Consider the following 16,958-nt stretch of genomic DNA (forward strand, 5'->3'; position numbering starts at 1 on the left):
TAATATTAGATTGTTAGCATTTCGTAATTTAATTTTTTGCACTTGTGATTTTTTAGTAAATGTTATCTTAGTGTGTATGTCCCGGTTTAAATTTTCGTAAATATACATGTATAATATTTGTATGTTTGTTTTATATTCATAATTTGTGTGCCCGTGTAAATCTTTTGTGTTGGTGTCCGAAAACGATAGTTAAATAATATTTTAATTAATTTATTTTGAGTTTTTTGTATTATATTTAAGTTTGACTTAGCTGCCGTTCCCCAAATTTCTATCAAATAGTCAATATGCGGCTTGATTAGGGAATTGTAAATGATATATCTTACTTTTCGCGGTAAACATTTCGTTATACTTCGGATAGCTCCTGTGAGGGAGATTAATTTTGACTTAATTTTTTGCAAGTGCGGTTTCCAATTCAGGTGATTATCTAAAGTTAGACCCAAATATTGTTCATGCGTTTTTCTCTCAATAATTTCATCGTTTATCATGAGTTGTAAGTTACTGTCAATATTTTTGTTTTTCGCGGAAAATATAACATATTTTGTTTTTGAGATATTAATTGTTAGTAAATTGTTTAGAAACCAGTCACTTAAAGTATTTAAATCAGTTCTTACTTTAGGCAAAATAGCGTTAATAGAGTTGCCAAAATAAAAAAGGCTTGTATCATCTGCATATAGAGATATGTCCCCATGAAGACCAATTTGGGAAATATCATTTATGTATATTAGGAACAACAATGGGCCCAGAATTGATCCTTGAGGGACGCCATATTGAATAGATTTAGTGGAACTTTGGTGTTGCCCTATTTTAACAATCTGTTTACGGTTATGTAAATAAGATTTTAATATTTTAAACGCGTTCCCCGTCACACCAATATTAGAAATTTTTCTCATTATTATTTCATGACTGACCGTATCAAATGCCTTAGTTAAATCGACGAATATACCCAAACCTATTTGCTTTTTATCTATTTTGTTTTTAATTTTAGTGATGAGATCAATGGTTGCCGATAGCGTGTTTGAGTGTTTGCGAAAACCGTATTGCTGTTTATAGAAGAAATCGATAGAATTTAGGTGATTTTCTAATCTAGAGTAGATAACCTTTTCAAAGATTTTGGAAATAACGGGAAGTACGGAAATGGGGCGGTAGTTACTGGGATTCGATTTACTTCCAGATTTATATATCGGAGTAACTTTTGCGACCTTAAGACTGTCTGGAAAAGTTCCTTCGTTAAGGCATCTATTTAGACATAATGTTAATTTATCTGCTACAATATTTTTAATGCATTTTATAGCTTTTGTGTTAATACCATCAAAGATAGAAATAATTAAGATTATCAATAATCTTAATTATTTCGTTCGGTGTAGTAGGTGACATCTTGTTTAGCTGAATTTTACTGTAGGTGGGAAGTGGTTGAGTTTGGACTTGACTTTGATGATATTTGTTCGGAATTGCATTTGCCAGAACTGATCCAATTGTTGAAAAATAGCTGTTAAAGTATTCGCAGATTTCTCTTTCGTCTGTTATAGTACCCAAATCGGTAACGAGCTTATCAACCAATGGAGACACATTTAATTTATTTTTAGACAAATCAAAGATTAGTTGCCACATTTTTCTAGGTTTATTTTTGCAGTTTATAAAGCTATTATAGTAGTAGGCGTTTTTCGTTGTCTCTATATTTTCTTTTACTTTAGTTTTTATTGCATTAAGCTCTTCTTCTATATTTTTATCAGTTTTATTTCTTTTATAGTTTTGCCATAGTATATTCCTATTGTTTATGTCTTCTATAATGTTTTTATTTATCCAATCTTGTTTCGGTAAGTTGAGAATTTTATATTTTGTTATTTTACTTTTTAACAGGTAGTCCATCAGTTGCTTTTCTAACATGCTATATTCGAAGTCTTCTTCAGGGTTCTTTATGTTTTCAATTAATTTGTAAAAATTTTCATAGTTGACAGCTGAATATTCGACTCTTCGTAAAGGTGGAGGTTGGTATCTTTTGATCTCGCAAAATATTTGTTTATGATCCGATATTGCCGAATCAATGATAGCTAAATGAAAATCATTATGTTTTAAGTTGCTGCAGACGTGATCGAGGATTGTTTTTGTTGTCGCTGTCTCACGCGTGCAGTGTTGATGGTCAAGTTTATTCCATATTTTAAAATCATTCTCTTTTAATATATCTTTGTAGTTTCTAGTTCCGCGTTCGACGTCAAGCAAATTATAATTAAAATCTCCAAATACTACTGCTCTTTTCATTTTTTGAAGTTGAGAGGAATATATTTCTATGAAATTATTGTCATTAGTTCTTTCAGGTTTGTATATAGCACCAACATCTAGTGAGAATTTGCTTACATGTACCCATAAATAATGGTTATCATCAATACAGTGATCTTCAATAATACTATGCTTTAAATTGTTATGTACGAATATAGAAACTCCACCCCCTCTTTTATCTTGTCTAAAACTATAGTAATGTGTATAGCACGGTATTTGAATTCTTCTAGCTTCATCTTCAGTTTTTATCCATGTCTCCGATAAAATAATTATATGTATTATTGTTCGAAACGATTCAATTGAGCATCTCAATTCATCCAGTTTGCCCGGCTTAGTGATACTGCGTATATTGGCATAAAAACACTTCAGAGATTTTTTTGTTGTAACTATATCCGTATACTTAGAAGCTACTTGATAAGTGATTTTCTCAACTGACGGTTTTATTAGTTTTTTGTCTTTTTATTGGATTCTGTCTCTAAGGTCTTAATTATTTTAGGTATACCTTTTATATATTTAATCCGAATACTTTTTTCACCATTATCAATGCGGGTTTTAAGTTCTTCATGTAATTTTTAAAGTAATTCCGTTGATATGGTGTTTGATCAGAAAATATTTTGATTCTATCATTCTTTAGATTAATTTTATTACGCAGTATGTCTTTTGCTGCTTTTTCAGAGGGCAAACATATTTTAATGTTTCGAGATTTATCCGTCTTTTGCTTTCCGAGTCGATATATTGTTAAAGGTTCAGGACAATTGCTATTAATCATTTTTGGAATTTTAACTACTTCGTGCTTATCACTATCTTGTTTGTCGCGAACAGACACGCTGGCCTCAGGAATTCCAGCAATGATAATATTTTTAGATCGTGCGTGACGCTCATGAATTTCTGAGAATAATTCTTCACAGGACATTTTAGTATGGTTGGAATTAGATGCATATAAATTGTTATTTATTTGTTTGGCATGAGATTCTAACTTTTCTACTCTTATCTTCGTGTTATTCATGTTAGTTTCTAGGTTTTCTACTGTAGTTTTTAAATTATTTTGATCTATAATAATTTTATCTATGGTAATGCTAATGTTGTTTACCTGATTTTTTATTGCAGCAACATCTTGACAGAGTTTGTTTATATTTTCTTTTTGGATATTACTTGTAGACATTAAAGCCGACATCATTTCAGTCATTTGTTTTCTTATCTCAGATAATTCATTTTTAATATAGTCGCTGTCATCAGTTTGTTTTCGTTTGTTTCGAAAAGTTATTTGGGAGTTGGCGGAATCAGTATCCATATTAGAAGTTGACAGGTTTGGGTGAGAACCGCCAAGTCTGATGCCACTTCCAGTCGGCGATCTTTGTACACTCATTACCGATTTGTATGCACACTTGCGTTATTTCGTGTGAGTGAGATAATGAGTTACACACTTAAGGTCCCGTCTCGTTTACCCGAAGAGGTGAAGAGCGGTTACCGCATCGATGCAAAAAAATTATTATCGTCTTTGAATGTAACACTTGCTTAGGCAAAGATATTCTTAAAACTTAATTATTATGGGTCACAATTCACTGAATGTTTTATTAGTATTTTTTTAAAAATTTGTAACACGTCTACTCTGTGCGCTAGTTTTTTTCATTGTCAATTTAAATAATTGTATTTAATTAATATGACTTTGTATTTTTTAAATGTTAAAAAAGAGTAACTATTGAGTTTCTTGCCGGTTTTTCTCGGTAGAATTTACTTTCCGAACCGGTGGTAGCTTCACTTAATTGTAAAATGACGACTCAAAAGTGCTTGTAAAAACCCACTCGAATAAAGTTTATTTTGATTTGATTTGAAACAAAAGACAATTTTGTTTGTTAATTAAATGGTAGTTCTGACATCACCGACATTAACTTGGGAATTCAGATTTCCTTTGTGCCTGTAGTTACACTGGCTCACTCACTCGTTATTTTGGAACAAAATCACCTTTAGTATTGCTGGAATACGTGGAGACTATGTACGCATTGTGCGCTTACCAGATCTTAGATGTTACGTCCGTGTTACCAAACAATAGTCGGTACCGATTGGTTCAACATGCCGGATCATTTACGTTATTGTTGGATTGATAGCGCTTGTTTCACGTAATGCACTTCCAATCAATCATTGCCTTGTACCGCAATTGCGCTTGAAAGCAAGGTAATGAATAGATCACTGTATGCAAGCGGAGGCATTGTACGACCGGCATGTCATGAAAGCTAAATGGTATGTCCATTGTTGTTATCGAGGCCTTGTTTCCAAGAATATTCGAAATTTAAATCTTTATTTAACAGAAGAAGCATTAGGAGTATAGAGAAAAATAAATTTCAGATTCAAACTCAGGCAAATTGCTATAGAATTTTGTGTGTGAAAATTGTGTTTCGGTTTAAAGGGTGAGTGAGTCAGTGTGACTAAGAGTACAAGGGGCATAACGTTTTACTTCCAAGGTTGCTGGTGCATTGTTGATGTAAGGATGGTTGATATTTCTTACAACTGCATTGTCGCCATTGACAAGCGACAATTTACCTGGCAGGCCACCCACTTACCTATCCTATAACATAAAAATCCCTATCTATAACATAAAAAAGTAAAATCATATTAAATTTTTAAGGACTTCTCAAATTTCCTCAGCTCTACATAAAGTCGTCTCCGATTTTATAATTATGTAAATTATAGCTGAAAGAACTCGCAAGATCTGTACTTTGTACAAACTTTTTAAAATATTTCGATCGTGTTAAAATATTTCCTAACATCGCAGATATATTCTTATATTTATCATACAATAATTGCACGTTGTCAGTAGACAGTCTACCAATCTACACCGTGACCACGAACGCTGTAAAGTGCACGAAACGTCGGGATGTTAAAAATATTTAATATACGAGATTCAAATCCGTTATAACTAGTTTTATTTCAATGTGTAATAATCGTGAAAATTTAAGACAACATTATAATAATTGCACGCTTTTTATCTTAAATAAATTATTTTAGTATGATACCATATTTATATTTAAATATTTCTGCTATAGTTCTTTGAAAAGTTTTCAACGTAACAATCCGTAAAAATCACGCCACTGAGTGTGTGTGATGTGGGAATGAAAAATATGTAGCAGGAAGTGACTTTTTCATCATAAGTGGATCATTGGTCATATAGGACATTGATTTATGTATCTTTTTAAACTAGTATAATTATGTCTATCATCGATTAGATAGATCTACGACCCTTGTCAAATAATTTACACTGGTTCATTCACCCTCCATACCCAAACATACAGGACATTGCCCTGTGTAATACACGAGCAATAAACTTGTGTGTGGTAATCATAAAGATGTGTGCAGAATAAATCAGAGGCGACTCTGTATTGAGGCATTCATAGTCTGCTTTTGGCTTTATACATCTCGACGTGGGCGCCCAGTAAAGTTTGCACGTGCATACAAGCGGAAATTGCTTCGGTATTAATTAGTCGTTTATTCAGTAAATAAAGAATTTCATTCAATATAACATTATATAGATGATAAAAGATCGTGAGCTATTTTACTGGTTGACTTACAAACAAGATATATTATTTATAATTCTATTGATCTAACGTAACTATGTATTTTAAATGTCGGAAAATTGTAGCTACTAAGTTTCTTGCCAGTTCTTTGTAGAATCTGTATTTCAACTGTATATTTGAGTTTTCTTAGTACCGTAATTAATCTTTTGTTCAAGATCGGGGCATACAAAGCATAAAATATCTGTATTACTGCTACGTGGTTTGTAGAAACAAGTTTTATTTTTTTAAATTTATGACAATTATTTCTCCATTTTGAAAATAATGGAATACAACAAAACTCAACTGCTGTCCTATGTGGCTTTGCGTTATATCATAGCAATAATAAACAGATCGCCGGGACTCGTTGCCTGGCAACAGTTTGCTGGTTAGCCATGAACGTAAACATCGTGGCGAGGCTCTTCGGGTTTAAGCAACCTCTGATCTGTAAACACTCGGGTTCTAGGAGTACATATCAAGACAAAACTTTGAAATTTATTCTATTGTATATTATATATAGATATCTTATAGCCAATATCAGGATTATTGATATGGGTATATGTGGGCGCATATTCAAAATATTATTCTCAAGTTCGTATTTTTTTAATTAAACAAATCAATTACATAGATCATACATATCGTATTTATAAACACAAAATAATCACAAAATTTGCTACAAAAGAATAAAATTAGTATCAATACAAGATGGCGCACTATGCGCCATCACATATATTATAAAATTGGTCTTAGTTTCTATAACTTATTTTTACTAAAACCGAAAACAACAAGTTAAAATGTATTGATTAATATTTTCTGTCTGTTACAAAATGGTTCTTGACATAATCTAGAGAATATATTTAGTTATATGTGAAATAAATACATACGAAAAATATACGAATAAAATGTACGTAGGTAAAAGTAAAGTAAAGTAACAGCCTCTAAATTTCCCTCTATTAGGATAAGGCCTCCTCTTCCATCAAGGATAGGGTTTGGAACATATTCCACCACGCTGTTCCAATGCGGGTCGGTGGAATGCACATGTGGCAGAATTTCGATGAAATTAGACAATGATGTTTTCCTTCACCGCCGAGCACGAGATGAATTATAAACACAAAATAAGCACATATGTATATGGTTTGAACCCGCAATCATCGGTTAAGAAGCACGCGTTCTAACCACTGGGCCATCTCAGCTCAGCATACGTATTTAACACAGACGTTTTTTTGACACACACACGTATTATTAAGTAGGTATTTTATCTTAGTATGGAATCAATGAAAGAAAAACTATTTAAAACGGAAGGAAGTCGGTAGTATTAACTATTGAGTTCCTTGTGTAATATAATATTGCTAGGATTAAATTACTTCGATAAAATTTAATTATATTTTCTTTCAAATTTCGTTAAAATCATGCAAACTTTTTACTCAGGACTTCAGTATTACGTTTTTTATTTAACGATTCTCTTGACTAATGTTGATTATAGACAAAAAGTATTTATTGTATCTGTATATAGAATTAGTGTCAAACGAAAGTTCAAAGCCGAATTGTTTACATAATAATAGTTGTTAACTACCCTCAACTCATGTTAGTATAATCTCATATCATTAATCTGTTCTAGGATACGAGAGATGAGCGTCGCTTTAAGCACTGTAATTAAGGAAGTACTCAGCACAATGTCCTTGTAACTCTGGTGATAAACACAGTTTTTATACTAAGGAGGTTTATTATATAGAGGTTTTATATGCTACTGTAATTAATATAATGTACTGACACATCGCTTTTTTCTACTAATTTAGTCTCGATCAAAGTATAGACGCTTTTCTTTTTTTTGCCATTGTTTGCTAGATCATGTTACTCATTACTTTATATCGCGTAAGTACTGGCAAATGATCAATGTGGTAGGTGATCACTACTGCCCGCATGGCAAATGATGACTGTGGAGTCATCACCACTGCCTGTATACAGTGTATGCGATATTAAGCACATATGTATATCACTCGTTTGTTATGAAATGAGTGAATGAATGAATAAATCACCATGTTTTGGAACTGAGATGTCTCTTGTTGCTTGTTTTGATTGTTGTTTCTCTCAATGGCGATAAGAGATCAACATGTACTATTTACAGATTATCATATACAAACCCGCTTAGGGTAGGTACTGTCTATTCATCAGATATACCATTAAACACCAACACTTAGTATTGTTGTGTTCCGTTCCGTTCGTTTGGGTACGCAACTCCGAGGTCCTGGGTTCGATTCCTGGCCGAGTCGATTTAGAAAAAGTTCATTAGTTTTCTATGTTGTCTTGGGTCTGGATATTTGTGGTACCGTCGCGCTTAAAGTTGGTACCGTCTAATCATCAGAAATACCATTAAACAACAACACTTAGTATTGTTGTGTTCCGTTCCGTTCCATTGATTTGGGTACGCAACTCCGAGGTCCTGAGTTCTATGCTGTCTTGGGTCTGGGTGTTTTTGGTACCATCGTTACGTCTCATTTTCCGAAACGCAAGTGCTATAGTTACTTACATTGGGATCAGAGTAATGTATGTGATGTTATCCAATATAAAAGAATAAAAATAGAATAACATGATATAACCTTGGCTTCCAAGGTTGGTGGCGCAAGGCCAATTACTTATATTTTTATAGTACCCATATTCGGCGGTGTTGGTACCAGTGGTCTATTAGGCCTTCCGTTCTACCCATATCATAGAAAAACTCATTAATTACAATATTATTTATTGCTTTATTATTTGTATCAAAACTGATAGGATGAAAAACGGCTTACAAGATTTGACCCAATTAATATTAGCCGTTAATTATATTTCTAGAACAATCACCTGTACGGTAAGGGATCCTTTGTCTGAGGCAATATAACTGAGGAGACTTAAATGAGATTTGGAACATAGTATATCCAATAAACGCCAGTACACTTAAAAGCTTATATACTACCCAATTTAGGGAGCAGCTTAAAGTGTAGGCGAAGCGTTAATAAAGGTGACTACTAAAATGGATACCGTAATCGAATATATCGAAAAATAGCCGACCCAGATTAAACTAAACTTTTAATACAAGAGTATCATTCCCGCTCCGAACTGGTATCGGTCGGATTAAACCGGTTAAAACTTACTTATATCATTCCGATGAACTTCTAACCGCCCGCAGAGTTTGTAAACGAATTTTATGAGAAATGAAAACTTTAATATTTTATGATTTTGTGTTGTAGTGTTTTATATGATACACTGTGTTGTAATAGTCTTGTATGTTCTAGTAACTTTAGAGGTTTTAAAAATACTTGTTATCGTTAAATATACTAGGCATTAATCTCATTGTTTTTATAGTCGCAATATAAGTTGTTTACAATTTTTATAAAAGTATAACAGTATAGTTACAGCTTGTTAATTTCCCACAGCTGGACTAAGGCGTACTCTCCCTTCGAGGAGCATGTTCCAATACGCCGCTCCAATGCGGGTTGGTCTCACATGCAGTTTTCCTCACGATGTTTTCTTGCACCGCCGGGGTTAGCTTGACATTTATTTCAATACTATAATATGACGATTCAATAAGTGCTTGGGAGCCTACTTGAATAAAGAAAATTTTGATTTTGAGTGCTTTATTTCATTGTCGACCATTGACTCCTTTTTCTTATATTAAAAATTAAAATAATAAATATGTGGTATCAACCAGTCTATACATGATAATTTATCCTTATCCTTACATACAACAACAACAGCATGTAAATTCCCACCGCTGGGCTAAAGGCCTCCACTCCCTTTGAGGAGAAGGTTTGGAACATATTCCACCACGCTGTTCCAATGCGGATTGGTGGAATACACATGTGGCAGAATTTCTATAAATTTGTCACCGTTTGTGTTCACCGCTGAGCACGAGATGAATTATAAAGACAAATTAAGCACATGAATCAGCGGTGCTTGCCTGGGTTTGAACACGCAATCATGGCCATCTCGACATTACATAGTATAAAACAAAGTCGCTTACCGTTGTCTGTCCCTATGTATAAATATACATAGGTCTAAGTAGATCTTTAGGATTACGCAACGAATTTTGATGCGGATTTTTTTAATAGATATAGTGATTCGAGAGCAAGGTTTTTGTATATAATACATTGACAATATAGTAAAGAAATAAGGAAAATTCTGTAGTCCATTTAGTACATTGCACCCGTGCGAAGCAGGGCGGGTTGTTAGTTGTAATTAAAATAAGGAAAAGGTAGACTTCGATGTAAATTATATGTATCCCGTTTTATACAAGCTCGCTAATCTCTGAAATGAAAATGTTTTCCCAACTGGTAACTACGTTTACTACACTTGTATTGTCAAAACGTGTAACGAAACTTACCGCTCGTATTAAAACTTGTGACAGGTTTGTGACAAAGGAAATATTGAAAAGTTGTAATAAAGTTATCAGACACTTTTATTTGTGTTAAGTTCTTAAGCAATAAATACGGGTATACGGAACAATTTAAAACATTCGAAAACATTACAATTGTCTAAAGAAATTATATAATACTAGTAGTCACCCACGGCTTCGCCCATTTAATGGTGTTGTTAACATGTGTTACGCAAAAAAGTAGCTTATGTCCTTTCTTGGAGCTCAAGTTTGCTTCACACGAAATTTCATGAAATTCGTTTGTCATTCATCAAAGTGATTTCGTCGTGAAATAGCGACAGACAGAATATAGATAGCATCTACGATGTTGTAGTAAACAGATATGTCATTAACGCGCAAAAAGTGAAGACTAGAAAACGTCCTAATTGGGACGTTTGCCTTTAGTCGTTTTACGTAATAATACGTTATAATACATCATAATCACGTAGTAATACGTTTTGCGTAATTAAAACATCTAGTTATCCCTTTTACTTATTGTTTTTATCAAGCTATCCTTTTTTACTTTTAACGAAATGTAAAAATAAACGGTCTCCGGCGCGGCACACTTTTTTCGGTTGTTTAGTGTGGATATAACATATCTGTTTATTAGAATATCATTGGATAGCATACAATACGCTTGAGTAAATTAAAATATAGCGTGCAAAATCAGTGCTTTTTGGAAAAGGTGTGTGAGTCAGCCAGTGTAACTACAGGCATAAGTGACATAATAACTTAGTTTCCAAGGTTAGTGGCGAATTGGAGTTGTGAGGAATGATTTAAATTCCTTATGACGCTAATGTCTTTGGGCGTTATTGTCCACATACCATTTCGGTATTGGCGCTTAGAAGTGATGTACTGGCTGTCAATTTTAAGTTTTTTCTTAAATAATAGCTCCAAATATAAAACCTTTTTAGAGACGTACCAAGTAAAATACTGTCAAAAGAATACAAGGAAGAAATAATTGTATATACTTTTATTTATTGCAGCGTAATAAATGATTATAAACTACAATATTGTGCCTGAGGTTATATTGGGGATATGATTAAAGTTTCTTACAAAGATAATGTCTATGGACGGTGCGGACCACTTATTATTGGGACAGATAGACCATTACATGAAAAAACATTTAAAGGCCAATACCTGACCTACTTACCGTGTCTAATGCCAGTTATAATAGATTCTATTTGATTCTTCCATTCTCACCCTTCAAACCGAACCGCAACAGTACTGAATGTTGTTGTTTAACTGTACCCTGTAGGCGGGGTTATTTTTTTTTATTTTTTATCTTATGGAATAGGTGGGCGGACGTGCCTGTGGGCCACCTGGTGGTAAGTGGTCACCATCACAATAGACAACGAAGCTGTAAGAAATATTAACTATTCCTTACATCTTCAATGTGTCACCAACCTTGGGAACTAAGATGTTATGTCCCTTGTGCCTGTAGTTACACTGGCTCACTCACTCTTCAAACCGGAACACAACAGTACTGTTATTTGGCGGTAGAATAACTAACTAATATGATTATATTAATAAATAAAGTATCTTATTTGAAATCCAATTACGTTTACCAGTACGGATAGATACTAAACAGACAAGGAGGATCAAGTGGATGCAAGGAAGAAAAATGCCTTAGAACTTGTGTAGGTGGCAGAGATTAAACAAGATATTGTAGAGACTGGGTATCAGGATCTCGGCGTTTTAACAATCATACGAAGGTAGTGTTAGGGTTATAAATTTTTGGCATAAAAAAGAAATTTAGAATAAATTACTGTTTGAAAATTGAACAGCTATAGGCGATAGGTAACTGCTTTGAGAAATACCTGCATTGAAAGTAAATAATTATTAAGAATTGTTACGATTTCTGGTAGAATTAGTAGAATTAAAAGGCCTTTGTCCAGTCATGACATTATAACATTGTTTTACCTATTATGAAGTTGATATTGTTAACGTTCTTAATGATCCATACAACAATAGAATTGGAAAATCGAAAAACATGAAAAAGGTATGAAATAGATAAATTTACCTTGAATGATAAATTGTATCCCAGAGTAGAGCGATACTTGATTTATTGTGACGTTGATTTGAAATCTACCAAAAAACTTCGTCGAAATACTTCTTCAAATTGTTATTCTTTCTATCTTTTTAGAAACATCGAGAAATTTCGAGATTTTTAGGCAATAGTTGAGATAGACTGTACTATCAATCAATTCTGGGTTTGTATGTGTAAGTTTCGCCCTGAGATGTGTATGTTTATTAACTTCATTCTGAGAAAAAATATTTCTCAAAGGCTCACAGCAATTTGACCCAAAGTATTGATGATGAAGACCGAGATGGCCCAGTGGTTAGAACGCGTGCATCTTAACCGATGATTGCGGGTTCAAACCCCGGCAAGCACCGCTGATTCAGGTGCTTAATTTGTCTTTATAATTCATATCATGCGTAACGGTGAAGGAGAACATCGTGAAGAAACCAGCATGTGACAAATTTCATAGAAATTCTGCCACATATGTATTCCACCAACCCGCATTGGAACAGCGTGGTGGAATATGTTCCAAGCTTTCCCCTCAAAGGGAGAGCAGGCCTTTAGCCGAGCAGTGGGAATTTACAGGCTGTTGTTGTTGTTTTTGTTGTTCATGATCTGTTAACCGATTTTGTCTCCGTTAATTACCTTCAGAGATGAGAGAAGGCTTGATAACATCGTATGTCAAATTGTAATACACAAGTGTATGTCCAAATATAGGTTAACCCTCGTAACCCGATGTGATGTCAAAACTATCAGAAAAAGTTCAAACGCTGGACTAACGACTTTACATACTTTCCGAAACCCGAGAGAGTACATATTTCCAACTTTTAGACTCGGGTTTGTTATCCTGAATTTGCCAGTGGAAATATCGAAAAACTTTTTGGTGGTTTTGACCTGGAGTTCGAACTTTAGGATCTGCGGTCTTATTCAAAAGCCACTAGACCACCGATCATGTAACGAATTCTGCGAAGTCGTGTCAAACTCAATTCAAACTCAAATTTCTCTATCCAATATAGAAGCATTACACTTACTCATTGATGGTCAAATTAAACAGTACCATCGATTTGGAAAAGGACGTGTTTTACAGTACTGACTGGATATTATGACGACCTCTGAGGTCGAGTAGTGTTCACACCGATTTTCATGGGTATTCACTTCAAGGTCAAGACCTCAGGGTTCGATTCCCGGCCGAGTAGATGAGGAAAAAGTTCAATAGTTTTCTACACTGTCTCATGTTTGGGTGTGTATGGTATCGTCGTTACTTCTGATTTTCAACCGACTTCAAAAAGGAGGAGGTTATCAACCGACTTCAAAAAGGAGGAGGTTATCAATTCGTCTGTACTTTTTTTTTTATTTACTTAAAAGTCGATTTACGATTATATAATGTAGTTATAATTATTGCTACATTTGGAGTCGGTGTCAGCCAAGAATTTAATTACAGTATATCTATCAAAAAACAATACGAGAATACTTTAACAAATATTTTTTTACAATAATATACTGGATCAATCAAGGGGCTTGTATCGCTTCTTTCTTCTGATTGTTGGGGCAAGGGCACCGTCGCTGACACCGGCTCCAAATATACCAATAACTATAACTACGTTATATAATCGTAAATCGACTTTTAAGTAGTCTAATATTTTTCATTTCATTTTACCTAGGAGGACTCTAAAAAATATGTTGAATACGCAATTATTGTTATTACTTTTTAGTGCATATTCATTTGTTTTAAAATAGGGTTTTGTTTGAAGTCGGTTTTTATTTTTGTCAAAATTTTTATTTATCCATAGCACAAGTGCTACTTACATTGGGATCAGAGTGATGTATGCGATGTTGCCCAATACTTATTGATATTTATTTATTTATTATGAGATGACTATTAATTCAATTTAGTTATTAACATTTGATTAATTTTATTTTCATCCTTTTTGTTTTTGTTTTCCAGATAAAGAATTGAAGGTAAAAGTAACGGTCAAACTCATGCCAAATGGAGTGATAATATTTCTTATAAAAGTATCAACAAATTCGCAACTTTAGATACGCACAATTTTTTCAGAAGCTCTATAAATATTAATCACTAAAAACAGAAAAAAAGTGTGTTATATCTTTTCATTTCATGTTTTATCATTTTGTAAAACAACCACATTATTAATAAAAAAATAAAAACTAGAAAAAATCTTATATATGCTGATAACTGTTTTTAACGAAGGAACTTTTCATTTGAAGTCTCATTTGGAAGTCATATCCATACAAATAATTAAATTGGAGTGTCTGTTTGTAATATTAGAATAGCCCTTTTTTACTCATTGCATATGTATGTATACACGGTGCATATATCAAAATAACGTTTTTTACTATTTTTGTCTGTCAGTCTGTTTGTTCCGGCTAATCTCTGGAACGGTTCAACCGATTTTGAAAGAACTTTCACTGGCAGATAACTGATATAATGAGGAGTAATTTAGACTACAATAATACTTTTTTTTGTCAAATTCAAACGCGTACAAGGTCGCGGGCACAGCTAGTTTAGTCATAAAATGCATTGTCAACTGAAACAACATGAATAAATTTAACTTTGCAGAATAAAAGGAAGCGGTTCTTAATTAAATTACAACGAAATTTGATTGTACAGTCGGGGTAAGAAAAGGAAAAACCTTAAGATCTACTTTCGCGTGCTCAGTGTGAGCGATAATCTGCTTTACCGATCGAGAATATATGACACTGACAGACATACTTTGACAACTCAGTAGAAGATAATCTGTCTAATTTAAAAAGTTTTTGACAGTCACTCCGGGTCCTGCCTGGCGCAGAGGTTGTTCACTGCCGTACAGCGTGGAAATGCAGCCTGCATTATGGGCAGCTTTGCGTCGGGTACGAGCCAGGAGAGACTATTTTAAAGTTTTGACTATGTATAACGACTGTATATTATATTCAATTATTATTGTATTTGTAATGTAAGATCAAAAATAAATATAATTTTATCTCCACAAAAAAAAATTAAAAAGAAGTTACACTATTTTGAACCAAGTTAGCATACTATGTAAGATTAATTTTAAGTGCAGTTATCAATTTAGTGCTTTAGCTTCAAAAGGGTACTAATAGTTTAAGACTTGATAAAGGAATGAATTTGAAAACTGACGAAGGTTTTCGTACTCTGACTGTACATGGATTAATAAAATTTCTAGTTAAATAAAAGTTTGTAAAAACAAAACGGAACGCAATTATAGGTCCTTGCACTGGAATACAATCCAATTTACATTTAATAGTAAACTCATTACGTTTTAATGCAAAGAAAATAATAAGTATTTTTGTTCAAATTCTATCGCATTCGAAACGAAACAACTTTTGCCTCCAGAATTTACTTAGTTAATCGAAAATTTTCATGATATAAAAAAGGAACTTTTGTTCAGTCACATTGCTGGACATTAAGAAGTTGCTAGTTTTCAAGTAGCTATACATAGTTTTTTAATCTTTCCTCTCCCTTTGTCTTGTTTTGTACACTAAGTCTGTCTCACTTTTTCAAAAAGCCTTTCACAGCTGATACGTCTTTAACGCTATGAGATATTTTTTAATCTAATTTCACATCTTAGTCCGCTATACTAAATAAAACGATGATCTTATTGACAACAAATTTAAATTTATATGTCCCACAACATCCATCAATGTATACTTCTTTTTTAAGTACTATATATTTGCATAGTAACATATAATGTTATTGTGTGAATATGAAAGTGCAATCTATATTTGATTTTTTTTGGTAATTTCCAGTCAATAACGCATAAAGAAGTTAACAATTAAGTTATTAAATTAAGCAATTTTTGCACCAACAATATATTATTTATTTGAAAGATACAACTTGTTGAAATGATTTATCAATAACTACACATCAGCTAAAACTGTTTTATACAATGTTACAGCATTAATAAGTTAAATATAAACAAATCAGTAGAAAAATATCATTTAATTTTATATGTACTTCTATTTTAAATTAATTGTTTAACATACTAAAATACTGCCATACTCTAACGAAAGAATGTAATTTCCAAGAAACGTACTCAGTGTAGCGTGACGGCTCTTGAGCAACATGACAAATATTGGGGAAATAAGGTCGTGTTTCAATAGGCCTGAAATAGCACACTATATAATACTTTATCTTCACATACTTTCATTGCAATTCACGACAGAAATAGGTCGTATAGGACTCACTTAAAAAAAAAGCTGTCTATTATTTCAACTTATGCCTTATGATATATTTTAATATATAATCCTACTTCCTACTATATTATACTTATTATAAATGCGAAAGTTGGCAAGGATGAATGTATGTGTGTTTGTACGTCTTTCACAAAATAGTACTGAACGGATTTGGATGAAATTTTACTGTTATACAGGTTATACATAAGAGTAACACATAGGCTCAATTTATAATACATATTAAATACCCGTGCGAAGCCGGGGCGGGTAGCTAGTTATATTATATAGCTTAAGTGTGAATTTGAATATAGAAATATGAATTTAAAACAGTTACTATATAAATCTTGACCGCATGGAATGGTGGCAAAAATGCTAGCAGTATATCGTTGAATTTCAACTCCGATCCTCTGGACAAAAACGAACCAGACCTCTTGTCACAAGTGAAGGCAATAAGGCGAGTTTTAATGGAGCCTTTTGACCACTACTCCGAGCCAAATGTTTTGATAGTAAAATGGAACATATACAAATTGTCTGAGAA

The sequence above is a fragment of the Vanessa cardui genome, chromosome 23 (assembly GCF_905220365.1).
Source record: "Vanessa cardui chromosome 23, ilVanCard2.1, whole genome shotgun sequence".
In the NCBI taxonomy this organism is placed as follows: domain Eukaryota; kingdom Metazoa; phylum Arthropoda; class Insecta; order Lepidoptera; family Nymphalidae; genus Vanessa; species Vanessa cardui.